Source organism: Phyllobates terribilis, unplaced genomic scaffold (genome assembly GCF_046119375.1).
Source record: "Phyllobates terribilis strain yellow unplaced genomic scaffold, ASM4611937v1 Scaffold_2__4_contigs__length_985480577, whole genome shotgun sequence".
Classification (NCBI taxonomy): Eukaryota; Metazoa; Chordata; class Amphibia; order Anura; family Dendrobatidae; genus Phyllobates; species Phyllobates terribilis.
The window spans coordinates 949,869,329-949,895,005 of NW_027362762.1; the positions used below are offsets into that span (position 1 = coordinate 949,869,329).

At 45.7% G+C, this 25,677-nt stretch overlaps 1 long non-coding RNA gene across 1 annotated transcript in view; it reads right to left on the reverse strand.

Annotated features, from left to right (window-relative positions):
- LOC141253095 (uncharacterized) overlaps nt 1-21,502 on the reverse strand; it is a 163,548-nt gene extending 142,046 nt beyond the window's left edge. The window contains exon 1 of the long non-coding RNA XR_012314226.1: nt 21,400-21,502. This is a non-coding gene — a long non-coding RNA (uncharacterized lncRNA). The remainder of the gene's footprint in view (nt 1-21,399) is intronic.
- Between the last annotated feature and the right edge of the window lie 4,175 nt (nt 21,503-25,677).

The window sequence follows — 25,677 nt, forward strand, 5'->3', positions numbered from 1 at the left end:
TTCAAGGCGAGCCTCCGGCCGAGTCAGCATCTCCTTCACCAGTCGGACGGCAGGGTCGCTGTCTTGCGTTTCCGCCCAGTTGTAGTGGGGTAAGGGGTTCAACGTAGCAGCCTGCTTACTCCTTACCCGGTGGGAATACTGGATAGTCCCATGACGGTGGAACGCAGGGAGTTCAACTTCTTCCAGTCCCTCCGGATCTTCTCCTCCGTCCGGCAGGTTGGGCATCCTGGACAGGGCGTCCGCGTTGGTATTGGAGCGTCCTGCCCGGTATTTGATTGTGAACTCGTAGTTGGACAGACGGGCCATCCACCTCTGCTCCAGGGCACCGAGTCTTGCCGTGTCCAGGTGTGTCAACAGGTTGTTATCCGTGTACACGGTGAACCGGGAAGAAGCGAGGTAATGCTTAAAGCGCTCGGTGACTGCCCATACTACGGCCAGGAACTCTAGCTTAAATGAGCTGTAATTCTCGGGGTTCCTTTCGGTGGGTCGCAGTTTTCGGCTGGCGTAGGCGATTACTCGTTCCTTCCCCTGCTGGATCTGGGACAGTACGGCTCCCAGCCCGATGTTACTGGCGTCGGTGTAGAGGATAAAGGGCTGGCTATAATCCGGTTACGCCAGGATTTCGTCCCCCGTGAGGGCCATCTTCAGCTGGCGGAAGGACTCTTCTTCCAGCTCCTCCCATTTGAAGGGCGGCTTCTGGTTCTTGGCCTTCCGGGACTGGCCTATCAGGAGGTCCTGCATAGGTGCTGCCTTTTTGGTGAAACCGGGAATAAACCTTCGGTAGTAGCCTACCAACCCGAGGAACTGCCGCACTTCTTTTACGCTGGAGGGGCTTGGCCATTCCTTAATTGCGGTGATCTTATCAGGGTCGGGAGCCACTCCGTCAGCGCTCACCACGTGTCCCAGGTACTGCACCTTTGGTTTCAGGAGGGTTTCACCTTTAGGCCGTAACTTGCCAGAGCTTCGAACACTTCCGCCAGGTGTTTCAGGTGGTCCTCATACGTCTTGGAATATACGATGACATCGTCCAGGTACAACAGGACCGTCTCGAAGTTTCTGTGGCCCAGACAACACTCCATTAGTCGTTGGAAGGTTCCCGGTGCGTTGCAGAGTCCGAACGGCATGCAGGTGAACTCGCTAAGTCCCATCGGGGTGGTGAATGCGGTCTTCTCCCGGTCCGCCTCTGCTACAGGAACCTGCCAGTATCCGCTAGTGAGATCCAAGGTAGAGAAGAAGTTAGCAGATCTTAAAGCAGCCAATGACTCCTCTATCCTTGGTAAGGGGTACGCATCCTTGTGTGTGATACGATTGATTTTCTGGTAATCTACACACATCCTCATGGTGTTGTCTTTCTTTCGGACTAAGACTAGTGGAGCTGCCCAGAGGCTACAGCTATCCCTGATCACCCCAGCCTCCTTCATGTCTCTAAGCATCCCCTTGGCGTGTTGGTAGTGGGCAGTGGGTACGGGTCGATACCTCTCTTTTATAGGAGGATGGTCTCCCGTGGGGATGTGGTGTTCTACCCCCTTGACTCGCCCGAAGTCTAACGGGTGTTTACTGAACACTCTCTCGTACTCCTGAACCACCCGATAGACTCCTTGTTTCTGGTGTGCGGGAGTGGAGTCAGTACCCAGATGTAGTTGCTGACACCAGTCCTCCATGTTTTTTTTAGAGCCGTTACCTTCCTCCGGGTGAGATGGAGGCAAGGGTTCCACAGATTGTATAGAATTTTGGTTAATGGTATATAATTTGGCTAGCGTGGCATACCGGGGCAGGTACACTTCCCTCTCCCCGATATTTATTATGCGAACGGGCACCCTCCCATGGCGTACATCAACCACCCCCCGTGCTGTCAAAATGGTGGGCCTACTGTCCGAGTAAACTGGTTCTACCATTGCCTGGTAATCTCTACCTCTCAGACCAATAGCTGCCCGGCACCAAATCATCATTTCACTTTTTGGGGGCATGGCAATAGGAAAAGGGTCACACATTCTTACGCTACCAATCTCACCGCCGGAGAGTTCCACCTGTTGCCGTCGCATCAGTGCCCGGATCTCTTTCTGGAGCACCCGCTGCTCGCCGGAGCTGGCGTTCTTGGCAACCTGCTGTAAAAGGAAAATCACCTCTGCAAGACAATTTTCAATTACATTAGTTCCTAGAGTTATTTTTGGGTGACTCTCATGTTTGTCAATATCTACAATGATCAGTCCCTGTGCTGCCAGTTCGACTCTACCGATTTTGATGGTCACCTCTTTAAATCCGATCTGTGGCACGGGCTGGCCATTGCTGGCGATGATACTCAAGTCGTCGTCAGGGTAGCGGGTTATATCCGAGTCATTCCAGTACTGCTTAAAGAGCACGTACGGGATGGTGGTGACCTGTGACCCGGTGTCCAGTAGGGCACTCATGGGAATGCCATCCAGTACCACAGGCAAGACTGGACGTCCTCCCACATATCTGTCGCGCCAGTTCGATGGGCCTGGTGATCTTTTTCCTGGGGGTTGGCCCTCTACCCCAGGTTGTGCCCGTTTAAAGAACAGTACCTTGCCATATGTCCAGGTTGATTGCAGCGGCGGCAGATGGGTCGTCCGTCCTCGCTGTATCGGTCACTGGGTCTTCCTCTGGCCGGTGGGGTCCTCCTTGGTCGACGCCACGGGATGTCCTCCGGTCCGGATGCCAGCTGGATCTTCCCTGGGGTGGAAGCCTGTAAAGACTGCACAGTTCGGGTTAGCGCAGCAACGCTCTTAGCTAGCTCTTGGACCTGATGGTGTAGGTCTGGAGCCGGGTCATTGTCCAAAGCCTGCGCATCAGCTCCCACAGGCCCTGCCGACAAGGGCGCCGCCTCCTGGTGGTAAGTGATAGCAGGGCGCTTGTGGGTCACAACGCCACCCGGTGCCGGTTCTCGGAGCACCCGGATGGCTCTGTCCTTGAACTGTGCAAAGCCCAGATGGGGATCCTGTAAGGCCATTGCCCGCAACTGGGTTCGGTGGGTATTACAATACAGTCCCTCTATAAACTGTTCGGTCAACAGCCTGTCCTCGTTTCCCACTCCATCAGGGTCGGTCTGCTTAATGGCCCTCAGGGCCTCTTGTAGGTTTAGTGCATAGTCCCTTATACTCTCATGCGCTCGCTGCTTGCACCCGTAGAATCTAAGCTTAATCTCGGCTGAGGTGCGGGTATCAAAGGTGTCCTTCAGCCGGGTTAGTATCCCTGCGACAGTCTTCCTCCCAGGTGGCCAGGATTTTACTTCCCTTTTGGCTGCCCCGGTTAGTTGGGCCACCAGGATGCTCACTTTTTGCTCTTCTGTGAGGGGGTACACCTGGAAGAGGCTATCCAGCTTTTCTCTAAAGTCATGCAGGGTATGTGACTCCCCTGAGTACTGGGGTAGCCAAGCTGCTCCCGGGATATAGGGCATGGTGAAGGGCATAACTGCAGCAGCGGTAGCGCTGGCGGGGGTTGAGGCAGTGAAGCTCTCCTCCGTATCCGACATCTTCCTCCCCCCTAGTGGACCGTGGCCTACCTTGCGATGATCCTCTTCCGTAGGCCGCGGCTCCGCAGTGGATCGTCAGGGTTGAGGACCTTCCGTCGCGCTCCTGTGACGTCGGCGTCTGCTGGGCTCCTTCCAGGACCTTACGCAACGTCCGGACGTGAGGCGGGGCTTCAGTTCTCGCGCGCTTTCGTAGTCCACGCCCCTCTTCTTCCCGCGCGGCGTCCTCAAGATGGCGTCCAATGGCGGGAAAACTCCACGGATGGCGGGAAGAAGGCAGAAGATGGCGCCGGATGGCGGGAATCTTCACCACAGGTAAGTTTGAAAAGCCTCTTTTTCAGCCACGCAGTACCCGGTGGTTGCGGGCACGAAATCCTGCCGACTACGCCAAAGTTGACGCGCCCCTGGGCCTGTGTCGCGCTGCGTTGCGCACGCGGGAGCTTACCCGGAGCCGGATCTCTTGAGGGTTGTAGTCTTGTGGCGGTGACCCGGTCCGTGCCCAGGGAGTCAAACTGAGCGGCGATGTAACAGCGGTAGATGTAGGACGACTACGCCACCCGTTGAATGCAGCTATGGAGCTGCCGCTGCAGGACAGTCCGCTGAGGCCGGTGGATGGATGGTGCAGCGTAGATGGTATAACCCCCAACGGGAGGGGTATGGCCTCAGGGCAGCAGATGTGGATGATGGGGATAGCAGGAACCACTCAGAGACGGTGCGGTGTAATTCAGGGTCTTTACTGGTAACAACGATAGACCCTCCCGGAGTACTTGCTAGTGAACGGGGCCTGGTCAGTCCTTGAGCAGATGGGATCTCCCCTGGCCAGGCGGAGTTGTAGGCCTCCCAAACTGACTGTACTCTTCTGGCTACCTTGCTAGAAGCGGATATAAGTAGCCCACGTCCCTGAGTGTACCGTGTGGTGCTCACCCGTATGGCCGGTGACTCGGGGCCTTCTAATGGCTTCCGCTCCACGATGGCGGTGCTGGTCCCACGCGTGTGACCGTGCCTTCGGGTTTCTGGGCCTGAGGACCTGAAATCCCCTGCCGGTCGGCTTCTGCTGCTGGGTAAGAGTTAGTCCCCACAGCCTCGGACGCCGGGTCCGGTAAGAAAACTTCTCAGTCAGGGCGAGCTCTGCAGCTGCCAGCCCCTGACTCGTAGTAGTATTGCTTCTGCTGTTTCTTGTCTCTACTCTCCTTGACTACTAACCCTGCTTCAGCCCCGGGTTTATATAGGGGAAGTTCTTCCCCTCCCAAGACTGGGCAGGAGGTGTGGCATGCACAGGATCCCTGACCAAAGGACCTCCCACCTGCTCTCAGACATAACATTACATTACTGTGGAAACCAGACCCCTGGGGTGCCACAGTTACATGGTCAAATTTTAAAATCAATGCAGCGAAGTCTGAGGCCCTCGATGTCTCCCTCCCCAAATCCATATAGGATTCCATCCAGTCCAACTTTCCCTTTGCCTGGCCCTCACAGGGTATCAAATACTTAGGAATTCCTATTCATAGAGACCTCTCCCATCTATGTTATCTTAATTTTGGGCCCTTTATTGAACAACTCCATACAGACCACGGTTGGCAAGTTAGAACTGTAAGATTCACTACGTGAACCACTGGTGTTTTGTGGAAAAGCACATGTACACTGTGTTCCAAATTATTATGCAAAAAGTGTTTAGGAGTGATAAGGGAAGAATTTGTTTGTTTGTCAGTTAAACTCATTGATGGTGATGTGTGTCAGGGCTCTTTATATCACTGTAAGCAATTGCAGACACCTGTGCTAATTAGTTTGGCAGGTGTGTCCAATGAAAGGCAAGACTACTTAAGAAGGCTGTCTCACATTATTAAGCAGCCTACATTTTCTGCCAAAATGGGAAAGAAAAAGGATGTGTCGGCTGCTGAGAAGCAACAAATTGTGGAGTGTTTAGGTCAAGGCATGACTACAATCAACATTGTGCGATGATCAGGATGAAGTGTCTTGGCAATCAAGAAGTATGTAGCTGATTCACAGTACACACGTGTGCGTGCTGATAAGGGCAAATTGAGGACTCTTTCCTACAGGCAATTACGTCAGGTTAAAAGAGCAGCGGCAAAAAAGCCTTGTCATAGCAGCAGACAAGTTTTTGAAGCTGCTGGTGCCTCCAACGTCCCCCGAACAACAAGATGCAGGGTCCTTCAGAGGTTTGCAGCTGTGCATACGCCATCCTGTCGACCTCCTCTATCCACTTCACACAAGCAGAAACGGCTCCAGTGGGCCAAACATTACATGAAGACTGATTTCAAAACTGTTTTGTTCACGGATGAGTGCCGTGCAGCGCTCGATGGTCCAGATGGATGGAGTGGAGGATGGCTGGTTGATGGACACCCCACGCAAACACGGCTACAGCGCCAACAAGGAGGAGGTGGAGTAATGTTTTGGGCTGGAATCATGGGGAGATAGATTGTCGGCCCCTTTAGGATCCCTGAAGGCGCTAAAGATGAACTCCATAATGTATGTGGATTTTCTCAAACAGCACTTCCTGCCATGGTTCAAGAAGAAGAACCGTGTATTTCACAGCAAGATCATTTTTTTGCATGATAATGCACCATCTCATGCTGCACATAAAACATCTGCATCTCTGGCTGATATGGGCATAAAAGGGGACAAACTTATGGTGTGACCCCCATGCTCCCCTGACCTCTACCCCATTCAGAATCTCTGGAGCATCATCAAAAGGAGTGTCTATGATGGCGGGAGGCAGTTCACATCTAAGCAACACCTCTGGGAGGGTATTCTGTCCTCATGCAAAACAATTGAAGCAGAAACCATCCAAAACCTGACAAATTCAATGGACGAGAGAGTTCAGAAGCTCCTTTCGAACAAGGGATCCTATGTGAAAATGTAACATCACCTAGAATAAAGTTTTGAGTTGAAAACTGTTTGATTTCAGTTTCTAATAACCTGCTAATGCTTATAATTTCAAAAATGACCATTTTTTTGGTCTTTATTAAAATGAAAAGGTTGATCGAAAAGTTTGGGGGATCTAAGAGTGTGGCAACCCAGTAGTCATGATTACTTCGAATTCTGACAATATGAGGGTCATGTTGCAGGTAGTGCAGCAAGAAGGCACTTATGTGTCTTGCGCATCTCGGAGCACAAAATTATTTTCCGGGCTAGATGCAGCTAAAAATTATTATTAATTTTAAATCTGGTGGAGCTTAGTATAGATGGCCTAATTGGATCAGTGCTGCACACTGCTACAAAGCCCAAATTATTTTCCAGCCAAGATACAGATAAACATGATTAGTAATTTTAAATCTGGTGGAGCTTATTATAGATGGCCTATTAGAATCAGTGCTGCACACTGCTACAAAGCCCAAATTATTTTCCAGCCAAGATACAGATAAACATGATTAGTAATTTTAAATCTGGTGGAGCTTATTATAGATGGCCTAATAGAATCAGTGCTGCACACTGCTACAAAGCCCATATTATTTTCCAGCCAAGATACAGATAAACATGATTAGTAATTTTAAATGTGGTGGAGCTTATTATAGATGGCCTAATAGAATCAGTGCTGCACACTGCTACAAAGCCCAAATTATTTTCCAGCCAAGATACAGATAAACATGATTAGTAATTTTAAATCTGGTGGAGCTTATTATAGATGGCCTAATAGAATCAGTGCTGCACAATGATACAAAGCCCAAATTATTTTCCAGCCAAGATACAGATAAACATGATTAGTAATTTGAAAGCTTAAAACGGTTGGTAGGGTGATTTTAACCAATCATCAAGCTTTTACTCTCCCCAGGATGACACAGGGGTAGAAAAGTCGTTTCGGATCCATGATTTGTTCATCTTTATGAACGTGAGTCTGTCTACATTATCAGTGGAGAGCCGCGTGCGCTTATCTATCAGCACACCACCAGCAGCGCTGAACACACGTTCAGACAGAACGCTGGCTGCGGGGCATGACAAGATCTCCAAGGCGTAAGTGGCTAGCTCCGGCCATTTATCCAGATTGGAAGCCCAAAAAGAGCAAGGGTCCAGTGACACAGTCATGGCTTCAATGTTTACTTGGAGATACTCCTGTACCATCGTCTCTAGGCGTTGACTATGTGTCAGACTTCTTGTCTCCTGTGGCCTTGCAAAGGATGGGCTAAAAAAGTGGTGAAATGATTCCGCAAAATTGATGTTACCAGCAGATACTGTGGTTCTGTTACGGTTTGAGTGCTGAACACTTGACGGTCCCACGGTTGGCAAGTTGGAACTGTGAGATTCACTACGTGCACCACTGGTGTTTTGTGGAAAAGCACATGTAAGATTCTGCAACAGTCTCTGCTGATACTCCTGCATGCGTGCATCCCTTTCTATGGCAGGAATAATTTCGGCAAATTTACTTTTGTACCGGGGATCTAACAGTGTGGCAACCCAGTAGTCAGGATTATTTCTAATTCTCACAATTCGAGGGTCATGTTGCAGGTAGTGCAGCAAGAAGGCACTCATGTGTGTTGCGCATCCAGGAGCACCAAGTCCCTGTTGTGTTGGTGGCGAGGTAACAATCATGCTTCCTTCCTCTGTCCTCTCCCCCCAACCTCGCACAACAGAAATGTGATCAAGGTCTCCCTCATCTGATGAGTCTTCCATCAGTTCGTCCTCCACTTCTTCCTGGGCTCCTGCACCTTCCTCACTAGTTTGGCTGCTACCATGCGCCCTGGTAAAACCATCTCCCCCACCCTCACATGCCTGCCGCCTTGGTGCTGCCGACCGTCTGGACCTTGCAGATGTTAGCCCTTCCGCATACAACTCCTCCTCCTCTACTTCCTCCACCTCCTCTTGTGCCACCACCTGACTCCGAATTCTGTTTAACATGTGCTCCAGCATGTAAATCACCGGAATAGTCATGCTGATAATGGCATCGTCAGCACTAAACATCTTCGTCGCCATTTCAAAACTGTGCAGAAGGGTGCATAGGTCCCTGATCTGAGACCACTCCTCCAGCGTGATTTGCCCCACCTCTGGATCTCGTTGGCCCAGGCTATACGTCAGAACGTATTGCACCAGGGCTTGTCGGTGCTGCCACAGTCGCTGCAACATGTGCAGAGTTGAATTCCACCGGGTAGGCACATCGCATTTTAGCCGGTGAAGTGGCAGGCCCAACGACTTCTGTAGAGATGTAAGTCGCTGAGCTGCGGGATGCGAACGGCGGAAGTGAGCACACAGCGACCGTGCCCTCTGCAGAAGGCCATCTAGTCTGGGATAGTGGGCTAAAAATTGCTGGACAACCAGGTTAAACACGTGAGCCATACAAGGCACGTGTGTGACATTGCCCCGGCGAAGGGCCGCACCCAGGTTTGCAGCATTGTCGCACACGGCCTTCCCTGGTTTCAGGTCCAGTGGAGACAACCACTCATGAAATTGGTTCTCCAGAGCTGACCACAACTCCTTAGCTGTGTGACTCACATTTCCCAGACATTTCAAAGTAAAAACCGCCTGATGACGTTGAGCCCTACTGCCAGCATAGTAAGGAGGTGTGCAGGATCCCTTCTGCGCAGTTAGAAAGCTTGTGGCATGACCAGACAGGCTTTGGGTGCAGGTGGAAGACCGAGAGGAGGTTGAGGAGGCAGAAGCAGTGGAGGAACTTTGACATAAAGAGGATTGACGCACAACTCGTGGGGACGGCAAGACTTGGACAGCAGCCCCTTGTCCTGCTGTCACCATAGTTACCCAGTGCCCAGTCAGCGACATGTAACGCCCCTGTCCATGCCTACTCGTCCAAGTGTCTGTGGTGAAATGCACCCTGTCACACACAGAGTTTCTCAAAGAAGCGGTGATGTTGTGTGCGACATGCTGGTGGAGCGCAGGCACACCTTTCTTTGAGAAGTAGTGCCGACTGGGCATCTGGTACTGGGGCACTGCGACGGACATAAGGTCTCGAAAATCCTCTGTGTCCACCAGGCGGAAAGGCAGCATTTCTGTAGCCAAGAGCTTGCAGATGGTGAAATTCAACCTCTTAGCTTTCTCATGGCTAGGAGGAAATGGTCTTTTACTTGTCCACATCTGAGGGACCGAGGGCTGGCTATTGTGCTTAGACGGGGTTGATAAGGGTGTCCCCGGCAAACTGCCGGTCTGTGAGGAAGATGCAGGCGGACATGTTAGGTTGCCTTGATCCAAAGGTGGTGCTATCGATGTCGGACAGCGCTCAACACCAGCTGGTGTTACCACCTCCAAAGAAAATGATGACCTGCCAATCACGCTGGCTGTTGCGGGTAAAGAGGTGGCAGGTCTGCGCCCCAAAACAGGTATGACTGCTGTCCCCCCAGTCACAGAGGATGAAGAGGCCGCGGATGCACAAGATATGGCAGATGGTGGTTGGCCCGGCCGGCTAGGCCGCATTGTAGCACACTGAGCTTCCCACTGCAACTTATGCTTCATGTCCATGTGCCGGTTCATGCATGAAGTACTCAAACTATGTATTTTTTGGCCTCTACTTAGCTTTTGCTGACAAATGTTACAGATAACACGAGTTGGGTCATCTTTATCGATCTGAAAAAATGCCCAGGCTATGCAAGGCTTAGCACCCATGCGACCTGAAGAGCCACCACGACTTGTGGTGAGAGGCAGAGTTGTGTTGGAGGATGCAGTTGTTGACGTGCTTCCAGTACTACGTCTCTGTCCAGGAAGGCGCAACCTGACCTCGTCGTCACTAGCATCTTCCTCCACCTCCTCTGCTGACCTCATCTCTTGGCTGACTGTGGGTTGACAGTAAGTGGGATCTCCAACCTCATCATCATCACCCTGTGCGTTATCACACCCGTCGTCCTCAGAGCCAACCTGTTCCTGCCCTGACAAAAAACTAAAGTTGTCGCTCCAATCAGGTATTTGAGTCTCATCATCGTCTTCCTCATTGTCTCCACCAACAGGAGTTACAGTTTGGGAATGAGGGTCTACATTATGGTCAGAACCTTCTGCGTCTGGTCCTGGATCCGACTCATAAAGATTCTGGGCATCAGTGCAGATCATTTCCTCGTCTGGATTCACAGAAGCGCTGGAGTCGACCTCTGATTCCCAGGCTATAGTATGAGTAAACAGCTCTGCAGACTCAACCATCTGTTCTACCTCATACTCAGACGGGCAGCTGGAGATTTGGGAGCTGTGAGGAAGCAAGTGCGATTGGGGTGACACCTTTGAGGACTGGAGTATTTGTGATGTTGAAGTTGATGTGGAGGAGAGCCCACTTAAAGGAGCACTTGATATCCGTTGAAGCACCTGCTGTTTTTGTGCCTCATCTGGAATTTGTAGCGATTGGCGTGGCCGTAAGAAAGGGATCTTATCACATTGTCCGCTAAAAGAAGTAGACATTTTAGTTTGGCTGGAAGATGGTCTTTCTTCTGCAGATGTTACTGTTGCTTTAACGCCTACCCCACGGACACAACCTTTCTTCCCCTTCCCAACACGCCTATTCCCCTTTCCACCAGCAGCAGGCCCTTTTCCACTCATTTTGGTGGTTAACTAATTCACAACTCTGGAGTTGTTTGCACAAAAAAACAATGGATGGGAACCGAGCAGAGCTGAGTGGCCAAACTGTGGTATTAGGCCAAAACTATTGGCTGGGTTAGATGGAGAAAAAAATTATATTCGATTTGCAACCTGATGGAGGTCAGTATAGATAGACTAATAGAACAAGTCCCACACACAGCTAGAAGCCCAAATATTTTTTCAGAGGTAGATGCAGAAAAAAAATATATTCAGTTTGCAACCTGATGGAGGTCAGTATAGATGGACTAATAGAGAAAGTCCCACACACTGCTAGAAGGCCAAATATTTTTTCAGACCTAGATGCAGACAAAAAATTATTTTGAATTTGCAACCTGATGGAGGTCAGTATAGGTGGACTAATAGAGAAAGTCCCACACACTGCTAGAAGGCCAAATATTTTTTCAGAGCTAGATGCAGAAAAAAATTATATTCAGTTTGCAACCTGATGGAGGTCAGTATAGATGGACTAATAGAACAAGTCCCACACACAGCTAGAAGCCCAAATATTTTTTCAGAGGTAGATGCAGAAAAAAATTATATTCAGTTTGCAACCTGATGGAGGTCTGTATAGATTGACTAATAGAACAAGTCCCACACACAGCTAGAAGCCCAAATATTTTTTCAGAGGTAGATGCAGATAAAAATTATTTTTAATTTGCAACCTGATGGAGGTCAGTATAGATGGACTAATAGAGAAAATCCCACACACTGCTAGAAGGCCAAATATTTTTTCAGAGCTAGATGCAGATAAAAAATATTTTTAATTTGCAACCTGATGGAGGTCAGTATAGATGGACTAATAGAGAAAGTCCCACACACTACTAGAAGGCCAAATATTTTTTCAGAGCTAGATGCAGAAAAAAATTATATTCAGTTTGCAACCTGATGGAGGTCAGTATAGATGGACTAATAGAACAAGTCCCACACACAGCTAGAAGCCCAAATATTGTTTCAGAGGTAGATGCAGATAAAAATTATTTTTAATTTGCAACCTGATGGAGGTCAGTATAGATGGACTAATAGAGAAAGTCCCACACACTGCTAGAAGGCCAAATATTTTTTCAGAGCTAGATGCAGAAAAAAATTATATTCAGTTTGCAACCTGATGGAGGTCAGTATAGATGGACTAATAGAACAAGTCCCACACACAGCTAGAAGGCCAAATATTTTTTCAGATCTAGATACAGATAAAAATTATTTTTAATTTGCAACCTGATGGAGGTCAGTATAGATGGACTAATAGAGAAAGTCCCACACACTGCTAGAAGCCCAAATATTTTTTCAGAGGTAGATGCAGATAAAAATTATTTTTAATTTGCAACCTGATGGAGGTCAGTATACATGGACTAATAGAGAAAGTCCCACACACTGCTAGAAGGCCAAATATTTTTTCAGATCTAGATGCAGATAAAAATTATTTTTAATTTGCAACCTGATGGAGGTCAGTATAGATGGACTAATAGAACAAGTCCCACACACTGCTAGAAGCCCAAATATTTTTTCAGAGCTAGATGCAGAAAAAAAATATTTTTAATTTGCAACCTGATGGAGGTCAGTATAGATGGACTAATAGAGAAAGTCCCACACACTGCTAGAAGGCCAAATATTTTTTCAGAGCTAGATGCAGAAAAAAATTATATTCAGTTTGCAACCTGATGGAGGTCAGTATAGATGGATTAATAGAACAAGTCCCACACACAGCTAGAAGCCCAATATTTTTTCAGAGCTAGATGCAGAAAAAAATTATATTCAATTTGCAACCTGATGGAGGTCAGTATAGATGGATTAATAGAACAAGTCCCACACACAGCTAGAAGCCCAATATTTTTTCAGAGGTAGATGCAGAAAAAATATATATTCAGTTTGCAACCTGATGGAGGTCTGTATAGATGGATTAATAGAACAAGTCCCACACACAGCTAGAAGCCCAATATTTTTTCAGAGGTAGATGCAGAAAAAAAATATATTCAGTTTGCAACCTGATGGAGGTCAGTATAGATGGACTAATAGAACAAGTCCCACACACAGCTAGAAGCCCAAATATTTTTTCAGAGGTAGATGCAGATAAAAATTATTTTTAATTTGCAACCTGATGGAGGTCAGTATAGATGGACTAATAGAGAAAGTCCCACACACTGCTAGAAGGCCAAATATTTTTTCAGAGCTAGATGCAGATAAAAATTATTTTTAATTTGCAACCTGATGGAGGTCAGTATAGATGGACTAATAGAGAAAGTCCCACACACTACTAGAAGGCCAAATATTTTTTCAGAGCTAGATGCAGAAAAAAATTATATTCAGTTTGCAACCTGATGGAGGTCAGTATAGATGGACTAATAGAACAAGTCCCACACACAGCTAGAAGCCCAAATATTTTTTCAGAGGTAGATGCAGATAAAAATTATTTTTAATTTGCAACCTGATGGAGGTCAGTATAGATGGACTAATAGAGAAAGTCCCACACACTGCTAGAAGGCCAAATATTTTTTCAGAGCTAGATGCAGATAAAAATTATTTTTAATTTGCAACCTGATGGAGGTCAGTATAGATGGACTAATAGAGAAAGTCCCACACACTGCTAGAAGGCCAACTATTTTTTCAGAGCTAGATGCAGAAAAAAATTATATTCAGTTTGCAACCTGATGGAGGTCTGTATAGATGGATTAATAGAACAAGTCCCACACACAGCTAGAAGCCCAATATTTTTTCAGAGGTAGATGCAGAAAAAAAATATATTCAGTTTGCAACCTGATGGAGGTCTGTATAGATGGATTAATAGAACAAGTCCCACACACAGCTAGAAGCCCAATATTTTTTCAGAGGTAGATGCAGAAAAAAAATATATTCAGTTTGCAACCTGATGGAGGTCAGTATAGATGGACTAATAGAGAAAGTCCCACACACTGCTAGAAGGCCAAATATTTTTTCAGAGCTAGATGCAGAAAAAAATTATATTCAGTTTGCAACCTGATGGAGGTCAGTATAGATGGACTAATAGAACAAGTCCCACACACAGCTAGAAGGCCAAATATTTTTTCAGATCTAGATGCAGATAAAAATTATTTTTAATTTGCAACCTGATGGAGGTCAGTATAGATGGACTAATAGAGAAAGTCCCACACACTGCTAGAAGCCCAAATATTTTTTCAGAGGTAGATGCAGATAAAAATTATTTTTAATTTGCAACCTGATGGAGGTCAGTATACATGGACTAATAGAGAAAGTCCCACACACTGCTAGAAGGCCAAATATTTTTTCAGATCTAGATGCAGATAAAAATTATTTTTAATTTGCAACCTGATGGAGGTCAGTATAGATGGACTAATAGAACAAGTCCCACACACTGCTAGAAGCCCAAATATTTTTTCAGAGCTAGATGCAGAAAAAAAATATTTTTAATTTGCAACCTGATGGAGGTCTGTATAGATGGACTAATAGAGAAAGTCCCACACACTGCTAGAAGGCCAAATATTTTTTCAGAGCTAGATGCAGAAAAAAATTATATTCAGTTTGCAACCTGATGGAGGTCAGTATAGATGGATTAATAGAACAAGTCCCACACACAGCTAGAAGCCCAATATTTTTTCAGAGCTAGATGCAGAAAAAAATTATATTCAATTTGCAACCTGATGGAGGTCAGTATAGATGGACTAATAGAATGATGCTATGCCCAAAAGATTTTACTTCACTAGGTACAGTAAAAAAATTGGTATTCTATACACAGGTGGTGTATCTTGCAACACAGATAGGCTACTCCACTGACTAACACACTCTGCAATAGGCCAAAAAGGATTAGCTTTGCTAGATTCAGCCAAATGCTGTGAAAAAAACTTGCACAGCACTGGCACAGACCTGCCTGGCAAAAACTGATAGGAACTGATGTAACCTAGTCCTGAAAAGGACTGCAATTACAATTAGTCTTTACTCCCACAATCTATCTATTTAAGAGCACAGACCTGCCTGATAAAAGTCGTAGGAAATGCTGTAACCTAGTCCTTAAAAGGACTGCAATCACAACTATTCCCTACTCCCAAGCTATCTGTAGATTTGTGCGAAAATTGGCTTGAAATTAACAAGGTATAGCGCACACAGCAACAGCGGTGCCGTCTAACACGCAGCTGCAGCAGTGAGAAAATGGTGGCGACGGGGAAAATGGCTTGGTCTTATAGGGCAAGGACATGTGACATACACTGCCAATGACACATGCCCTTGCTTGTGTGAAAAAAAGCACTTCGCTCCGTGTGTGCGCTGCTGATAGGCTGACAGATTGCACCTCCCCACTGTAAATGCGGGAAAGAGAAAAAAAAATGGAGATCTTCATTGTTCCTGCAGAGATCCATCCCCTGCCCCTCCCCCCACCCCGCTGTACACTCAAACTGCGTATTAACATTAATTTTCATCATTACTGAGAAAAAATCCAGTTATGATTTTGGTGCACGAACAGTTATCGAACATAACCTCGAACAGCCGAATTTTTCTCAAATTGTTCGTGTTCGCCGAACGGCTCGAACACCGCCCAAAACAGCTCGAATTTGAGATTGGCGAACAGTTCGAGTAGAACAACGCTCATCTCTAATCTCTACATGGAAAGCAGTCAGGAAAAAATATGGTCTTTCATTCGGAATCTCAAAACACCTTCCGTTATGGCACAACCCAGAATTCCCCCAAGGTAGTGAAAATAAATTCTTTATAAAATGGCAACAAGCAGGTGTTGTGAACATATCTCACCTTCTTCACCCAATTGAACAGAGATGGCGAACATGTGCAGAAACGTTGGGAGAATATGAACTACCCCAGCAGCACTATTTACAACATGAACAGGTCAAACTCTCCGTCATGGCTAACTTAAGGGATGTTACCTTTGAAACTTCAAGAAACGAGCTGCATACCATCCGGTCATCTCCAATGGGTACCCCCTCAATATCTACACTATACTCATCAATGAAACCTAACCTTGTGGAAACACACCCAGATACCTTTTTTAAGTACTGGAAAGAACAATTTGATGATGTAGATATCCCCGAGAAGATTAGAACAGGTTGGAGGATATTCAGGAAACATATTATAAACGAGTCGTGGAGAGAAACTCAGTTCAAAATCATGCATGGTGCGATATACGCCTTTAATCTACCCAAAAAAGACCCACTTTCTAATAGACTAATTGGATGTCCCAAGTGCCAATATCCACACTCTGACCTCCTACACGGAGGTCCTGTCCTGCATCGGTTTCCTATTGGGACCAGGTAGCTGACATAATTAACACCACATGGGGACCAGGATATGTCCTTTCTCCATGTTTAGCCCTGCTGCATGTTTGGACTAACATAAACAACGCTAACAAATTAATAGGGAATCCCCCCCAAGTTACTACATACCTGGCTTATATTGGCGAAAAAACTGCTAAAACATTGGCTAGATCCCAATATCCCCCTCATTATGGAACTAATAGCACAAATGAAGCATTATATGGAGGTAGAACAACAAGACACCCTATGTAATAAAGAGAAGAAAGCAGCAAATTCCTTCTAAAATGGAAACAGTTTATTATAAATTGCTGTTCAATAGAGAACAAAAGGAAAATGGTAGAACCCTTTACATCTATAGCATGGTATATAGGCGGATTATAATGAGGGCAATCCGGGCTACCGCCCGGGGCCTCGGGTCTCCAGGGGGCCCGGGGCTCCGGGGGGGCTATGGCCGGATTTCCCTCATTATATGTGTGGCCCCGCGGCACATACCGGCAGACAGTGGCGGGGGGGGCTCCCGGACCACTCCCCCAGCAGCGGTGCACGGCCGCTGCTTCTTCTTCGGGCCGGGCCAGCACTGCAGCAGTTAACTTCCCTGTGTGCTGGCCCGGCCGCTTCACTGCTAGGAGACACGGCCCTGTGCGCGGCCGTGTCTCCTAGCTGTGATGTCACGCAGTGCACACCCAGCCTGCACTGCTACTTACCACCGGAGAGGAGCAGGAGGACTGGAGCCGAGCCGGGGGATGGTGAGTGTGTGTGTGTGTGTGTGAGAGAGTGTGTATGTGTGATTGAGTGTGTGTGTGTGTGTGCAGGCATATATCATTGTGTGATGTCTGTTTATATGTATTTTTGTGTTTCAAATGTGTTTATGCGTGTATGTATATGTCTGTATATGTTTGTGTGCGTGACTGCGTGCGTTACTGCGTGCAGCCTCCTGCTGAGTATAGATGGCGCCGTGCAGCCTCCTGCTGTCTCTGGAGGGGGGGACGTGCGGCCTCCCGCTGTGTATAGATGGCACCGTGCGGCTCCCTGCTGTGTCTAGATGGCACAGTGCGGCCTCCCGCTGTGTCTAGATGGCTCCGTGCAGCCTCCCGCTGTGTATAGATGGCTCCGTGCGGCCTCCCGCTGTGTATAGATGGCTCCGTGCGGCCTCCCGCTGTGTATAGATGGCTACGTGCGGCCTCCCGCTGTGTATAGATGGCACCATGCGGCTCCCTGCTGTGTATAGATGGCTATGTGTGGCCTCCCGCTGTCTCTGGGGGGGGGGCGCTGTGCGGCCTCCCACTGTGTATAGATGGCACCATGCAGCTCCCTGCTGTGTATAGATGGCACCGTGCGGCCTCGCGCTGTGTATAGATGGCACCGTGCGGCCTCCCGCTGTGTATAGATGGCACCTTGCAGCTCCCTGCTGTGTATAGATGGCTACGTGCGTCCTCCCGCTGTGTATAGATGGCTACGTGCGGCCTCCCGCTGTGTATAGATGGCTACGTGCGGCCTCCCGCTGTGTATAGATGGCTACGTGCGGCCTCCCGCTGTGTATAGATGGCTACGTGCGGCCTCCCGCTGTGTATAGATGGCTCCGTGCGGCCTCCCACTTTGTATAGATGGCTCCGTGCGGCCTCCTGCTGTGTATAGATGGCTCCATGCGGCCTCCTGCCGTGTATAGATGGCTCCGTGCGGCCTCCTGCCGTGTATAGATGGCTCCGTGCGGCCTCCTGCCGTGTATAGATGGCTCAGTGCGGCCTCCTGCCGTGTATAGATGGCTACGTGCGGCCTCCTGCCGTGTATAGATGGCTACGTGCGGCCTCCTGCCGTGTATAGATGGCTACGTGCGGCCTCCTGCCGTGTATAGATGGCTACGTGCGGCCTCCTGCCGTGTATAGATGGCTACGTGCGGCCTCCTGCCGTGTATAGATGGCTACGTGCGGCCTCCTGCCGTGTATAGATGGCTACGTGCGGCCTCCTGCCATGTATAGATAGCTACGTGCGGCCTCCTGCCGTGTATAGATGGCTTCGTGCGGCCTCCCGCCGTGTATAGATGGCTACGTGCAGCCTCCTGCTGTGTATACATGGCTACGTGCGGCCTCCTGCTGTGTATAGATGGCTACGTGTGCTCAATATTGAGTCATACAATTAATGTAAGGCTATGTGCCCACGATGCAGAAATGCTCCGGATTTTTTTTGAGCGTTTCTGCATCTCCCTGGCAGAAAAAACGCATGCGGATTGTACATCCGGATTGTACATGCGGATTGTACATGCATTTTTCCTGCCAGGGAGAAGCGGAAGTGAAGCGTTCTTCACATGCATTTCTGCATGCGGGTTGACAAGCGCTTTTCCAAGCGATTTTAGCATCACTTGGAAAGTGCTTGACAACTTGGTCACACTATATAAATCCATGCAACCGGCAACCAGCATATATAGTGTGACCGTAAAAGAATGGCAAAAAATAAATATATACTTACCTTCTGATGGCCTGCCGACGTCAGCGGTCACGTGACCCATCACATGACTAAATGACGTCACGGCAGGTCCTTTTCAGACCATCACGAGCTGCCGGCAAGCCAGGACGCATCGGATAAAGACACCGGGGGCCATCAGAAGGTAAGTATAATATTTATTGTTTATTTTATTCTTTTTTTTACAGGTTCTATGGTACCCGGGTCCGGAGGAGAGTCTACTCTTCTCCAAACCCGGGTACCATCCGCACATTGGAACGCATGGATTCTGCATGTACAAATGCAGTGATGTGGATTACATGCGTTCCAATGCAAGTCAATGGCGGTGAAAGCGCCGCGCTTCCGCAAAATAATTGTTAGTGCTGCGGATTTTTCCGCAATGATAATCCGCAGCGGAAATGTCCGCAGCATGTGCACAGCACATGTGAATTATCATTGGGGAACATGGCAGACCTTCTACCAAGCGTTTTTTAATCGTTTCTGCAGCGGAATTGCCGCTGCGGAAACGCTTAAAAAACGCATAGTGGGCACACAGCCTAAAAAAAATTATTATAATTAATATTGTGCCAAATTAATTTCACGTGAACTATCACATGATCTATCACAGGGGATCATGTGACATGTCACGTGATACATCAGGTGTGTGTGTGTGGGGTGGGGGGCCCGCGCCTTCTAAACTGCCCGGGGCCCTTGCTACTCTTAATCCACCCCTGCATGGTATATACTAGAAGATCTCAAAAATAAATTAGGTCCACTTCGTTGAACTTAAAATGGAGAAGAGAATGGTGAGGAGAACAATCAATGGGCCAGGACTTCCGGCATAGATATAAACGCAGATTACAGAAATAGGATAGCCTCATGGGTATATAATTATATCTCACATCAAAAAACCCATAAAAAATAACCTCTACTAGATATCATTAAAATATTGCCTTAAGGCACACAAACAAATACTGTATAACATAGAAATAGACATAAAATTTGTGAAAAGATGATCAAATGCTGTTAGCTCAGATGGATATATAGAAAGACATCAAGCTATAGGCTATAACGTCTAACAAGACGACATGTAGTCCAGAGAGACCCAACCATTCAGAGTCTCTCACAAAAGCCTATTCTTATATAACAGTCATAGATCATAATAGCAAGATTAGCCACTAAGAGTACTGCTAGATTATAGTACTCATTTATTTTGATTCAAAAAAGATCCCCGGTGGAGGCGACATCAGTACAATATAAGCTGATTCCTGAATCCTCTAATTCATCTCAGCATATCACCTGTTAATGTGAATATGCTTAATAACTAGCTGCAGTTAGCAGTATAATCACCAGGTGATAGTAGTACTCCAAAATTACAAACTAATATATAGATAAATAACTTCCCCAAGCTGGGATATAACAGCAGGTTCCCTTGCAAACAAAAACAAAAAAAGGTTCATATAGTATGAAGCATGCAAAGATGAAGCAATACCTCCCACTATAGTTGTAGATATTTCAGATATAGTGCATACAGAGTTAAAGTGCATAAATAGTTACTCATCTTAATATGCAGGGACACTGCCTTCCCAGTATAGTATAAGGGTTCCACATTCCTCGACGCGTTTCCTCGTGTAAATCAAGGTTCATCAGGAGAAAAAAATGGGATGATAATGTAATTAGGTATCCTGCTGATGGTTTGCAGACTGTTATTAAGCATATTCACATTAACAGGTGATATGCTGAGATGAATTAGAGGATTCAGGAATCATCTTATATTGTACTGATGTCGCCTCCACCGGGGTTCTTTTTTAAAACACAGCTTTGATGATAAGTCAATACCTGAAGCTCGGTTCTGTACCAAGCACAATCCAGGGGATCTAAGAGATTAAGTTTTTCCATGCAATGCTCCTCGGGAACCTCTTCACCGGCTCTTATCACAGATGTCACAATCTTCAGCTATCTCCTCCAGTCCCACGTCTCCGCAGCTTCATTTCTGGCAAGGGCTTGTATGCCAAAAGCTTTTTTTTTACAGAGGAAAAGTATCTCTAGTGCCACCAATTGTAAGGAGCAATCCTAGAAGTCAATATTGACCCTTGAACACAACACATGACCTAGGATTTAACGCCAAAGCAGAATCTTCTCCATTTAAAGAGAGCTGTTTCAGGTTTCTTGCCCATCATCAGTGCAAATTAAGAGACCAGTCTACTGGTTGAGAGGCTATTTGCATGTTTTATTTCCCAGATCGTATAGCTTGGCCTATACGTATATCCCTACTGGTTGTGTCCTTAAAGAGAAGCATTAACACCCCCATCATAGTTCGCTCATACAGCCAACCAGTCTCCTAGTTTGCACTAATGAGAGGCAAGAAGCCAGAAAAAGCTCTATGTAAATGAAGATCTTTTCTTTTAGGAGTAGATTCAGGTTTGTCTATACATTCTAAGTCATGTGGAATGGATTGATATCGACTTATAGGAGCAACTTCCAACTGATGGTTCTAAAGACTCTGATCGGGGCACCTGTAATGACCGAAGTCTATTAGTAAGTTATGTAATATTCTAGTTTTTGGTAGATACCAAAAGTGAAATACGAAAAATTATGCGGCTCTTTGATTTTGGGAAAATGGTCCCTTGTTTCTTTTTCCGACATCCATTTCCAGTTTTGCAAACAATAAAGATAATTGTTCCTGAAAAGAAATGAGGAAAATGCACTTACTGTTATAGCGCCACACCTTGAAGGAGACGCATGTCCTTACTCTGTGCACAAATATCAGTCAGAGATAATATTTTACAAGTAATGGCATAGAAGCACATAACCAATTATCACATGGCGTGAGGTTTCTTTTTACACCACACCCGAGGCCTTTTTCCATCTTTCCGTGTTGGACCAGTTTGTTCTCATGAGTTCTGGGAACTGAACAGGAATTTCGCGCAAAGCATCAATTAATGCCAAAAGAATAAATGTCATAGGTCAGCAGCCATCGGGCTTATGGAAAGAGGTTCACATGAAGCAAAGAAGGCACTGTACAACCTTTCGAATGGTGAATTATTTGCAGAGATGTCATTTTTTTTGTAGCAATAAATAAATTTTTTAGTATTAATCCCAATTTTTTTTTGAAGGTCAGACCCTTCCATGCACCTGTTCTCCGCCTCTCCATGCTTAGTATTTATTTGGGCAAAGTATATTACTTTATGGGCAAACTATGGAACTTTTTATTTGGGCAATATGTTACTTTCTGAGCAGAATATGGCACTAATTATTTGGGCAATGCATTGCACTTCTGGTAGTGTACAGCACTATTTTATGGGTAACATATGCTACTTTCTGGCCACTATGTGGCAGTATTAATTGTTTAATAAAGTAGAAAACACATGTTACAGAGCTAAATATTTTTATTTAGATGCCGAGCCCTTTAATTCAGGGTTTGGCCGACCAATGGAAAATCATTCTCTTTCGCAAATGGAAATAAACGTCCAATCTTTTATGATTGCTTAGCACAAACCAAACCATAATTGCAAAAGCGGATATATGCAGACGTGAATAAATATTTTACTGCTGTTTACTTTATCCTGAGGGTTTATGATGTTCCTTGTGTGCATTACAACGAGAAATTCCTCTTTCTCTGTGGCTGAGCGCAACACAATATGTCTAATGATCCACATTAAGGCCACGTTCACCCGTTCAGTATTTGGTCAGTATTTTACATCAGTATTTGTAAGCCAAATTTGTAGCCCCAGACGCCAAACTCAATCTATGCGGATTCTCGGAGCGGCGCAGCGTGGCATTGACTTAACAAGAGATCAACCAGTTGAAAAAAAAACAGCCAGGGGCAGCATTGGGATCTGGTTGCAGAGCGCTACAGTTGGAGCGAGTTTGTCATCGGCCGCGCTGAGCTCTGCCTAGTCAGTGACCGAGATGATAGCGCGCTCAGTATAATGAAATGAGCTCTGTCATCTCGGTCGCTGCCTAGGTAGACTGCAGCAGTCGATAACAAACGCGTTTCAGCTGTTGCGCTCTGCATAGGCAGCAAGTGAAATGACAAATATTGAATTTGGCTCTGCCATAGCTCCCGGGCATTCCTCTCGTTTGTAAATTTATGAGAGCTGTCTTGAAATAATTAAAAAGGCTGACATTATAATAAACTTTACTTTTGTATTTAGGGATAGATATAGGACTAGAGTTATGGTACTAAAATAGTTGCTTAAAAACCCCACAAAAAATATAATAATAATAATAATAATAATAATAAAAAGCAATGTAACATTGTACAGTATAACTTTTATTTTTATATTTTTATAATATATAAAGAGACCTTTGGCACCAATAAAGCAAAAAGTGATTTCTTTGCCAAAAATGAAATTTTTTCATTTAAACGATCGGTTCTTTTTGTATTTTCTCATTGATATAGATAACCTTGATAAAGGCATCGAGCCGAAACATTGGTTATAGCTTTTCTATGGTCGCTAATACTTCAATAAATGTAATTTTTGGCAACAATATCACTTTTTGCTTCATTGTGGCCGAAAGTCTCTTTATATGTCATTGTTGGATTTTTCCTTCTGAGCACATATCTATTTTGGCCGTGCAAGCGTTTTTGTTCTACTCATTTATTTTTATAATATCCATGGGATGGGGGGGGGGTGGCAAAATACTTGTTTGTCCTGGGTTATGGCAACTCAAGCTATGCCAGTGCTTGTTCCCCAATGAAATGATGGCCCGTCAGAAAAGAGAACAAACTGAGTCCATCTGAGCACCATTTGTGTCACTGTACTGAACGGCTCCATCAAGGACAGGTCTGGATACGGGAACCTCAAAAATAACAATGAGAACATTGAATTTTTTCCAAGCAGCCGTCATTGAACAAATACATTTCAACAAAAGCGTTGATGATCGTGAACTTCTCTTTGCCAATATGGAGGGGGAGGATGTTTAAACTTGATACCAGAGTTCCCCGTGGCTTAATTATCAACAGGGAACTAATGTTACACTACTGATTGATGATTTCTCTCAAGGTTTTAATATTAACTGATGTATGTCTACTATGAATCAATATCTTCTAATCATTCAACCCTGGATTATATTTCTTGCAAACTACTAATTATTAATTATGACTGGTGATTAGTCCACTTTTGGGCTTAAACGGAGCTTGAATCTATTATAACTGTGTCTATGTCATACTTCTTTGAGGCACCATGAGTAACTTGCACATAAAGTACCTGAAACGCGTTGGTGCTACAGATTTCTTTGGATTTTTTCCATTATTTTAATGATTTTTGAATAAAGCATCAAATATTTTAACACAGCTGTTGAGGTGGATCTTCCGTCTTTTGGATCGTTGATGTTCCCGAGCCCCTTCTATCTCTCTCGGTGAAGTGGTGTGCGTCAATCGAAGTTGCTAATGACGAGTCCCAGCAATCTCTAGATTTTCTGGTCTGAAGAGACTTTGGTAACAAGGGGATGTGGCTTCCCACAAACACTTTCGAAAAGATTATCCCCTTGTTATAAATGTGGCCTAAACTTCATCTCCTTAGAGACCATGTATGCTGTATCAGTCACTCTCCAAATCGGTTTTAAAGTAATTTTGCCATACGTCACCTTTTCTGCCTCTTTTTTCGGTTTAAATAATAAACTGTAAAAACTGCTTGCTAAATATTGGCCATTAGAATTAAGGACCAGCTAGAGAATTTTTTATGGGGTCATACAACCCAAAGTCCCTGCTGCATCTTGTACTTTTTTATTTTTAAGTTGTGTTGTACACCTCCAGATACTTCTACGGTCGGGTTTTTTAGGCGCTAACAGGCACTTATTGTGTATACATTTTTTTTAACAAAATGTCATGCTTACGCAAAAGTGCACGAAGACAAAAATATTTAGGTATAATAAGTTATATGTTTTTTATTGTTATTATTTTATGGATTTGAGTCCCAGGTAGCAAAATGGGTTAACCGTCCACTTAGTCATGTAATCTCAACCTGTTCATAAATAATTACCTACCGGTAAGTGCTGGGATTTCGGATGAAATGGTTGATTACCTAGACGGTCACCAGGAAACGAGGAGCAAAGAGATTTACTCATGGAAAACCACTTAGAAAAATAATCCCGTCGTGACATAGAGAACTGCTTTTCGCTCTGTTATGGCAATGTAGGACTTTCATCAGTTCTGAGAGTGACTGCTTATAGCTGAGAACACTGTAGGGTGAGGGATACTCTTACACCTCCTGATCGCTTGTTCAGATCATGGTTTTTAAGGGGTATGACTGATCCCCAGGATATTACATCTTATTCATCCAAGAGGGTCCAACTGTAGTGATCCTACAATCAGCTGAAGCCAGTATGCCAAGAAATGAGCCGTTTGTTCTCGTGATTAGCGGAGGTCCGAGAAGTTGGATCATGTAATAATAAAAACATCCAAGGGAAATTTCATATGTGAAAAAATTAAACTAATATTTTGACTTTAAATTGTTGTCAGACTGGGAATCATTCTGCCGATGGCTAGACTTCCACGATCCCCGATACACATCCAAATGAGTGTTCTACAATCCAAGGAGATTGAAATTCTTCCAGTCCCCATGCTCAATTCTTCTTCCCCTCCCAACATCTGCCATGGAGGAAGACTCAGGACACCATCATACACAATGAATGGTCGGTCAACTCAAGTTCAGACCACATTTACTTTTACTGTCTACAGTAGGGCCATTTTGTGACCGTGGAACCATATATGGTGACCTGAAATTTAGGATTTAAATCCCTTTAAGATACTTTAAAGGGAGTTTCTGATGAATTTATTTTTCATCAAGGTCAAAGTCGGATGCTCCTGAAGTCTACTCTTACATGACAAGCTTCACTGGGCCACGTACAAACACATTAGTAGAGGGACGCTATCAGCAGTCATTGATGGATGAAGCAATAGCAGTCATACTTGATTAGATTTCTACTCTCTCACTGCCCAGATTTCTGTGTACAAAACATGAAAGGAACAATAAATCTAGAAAT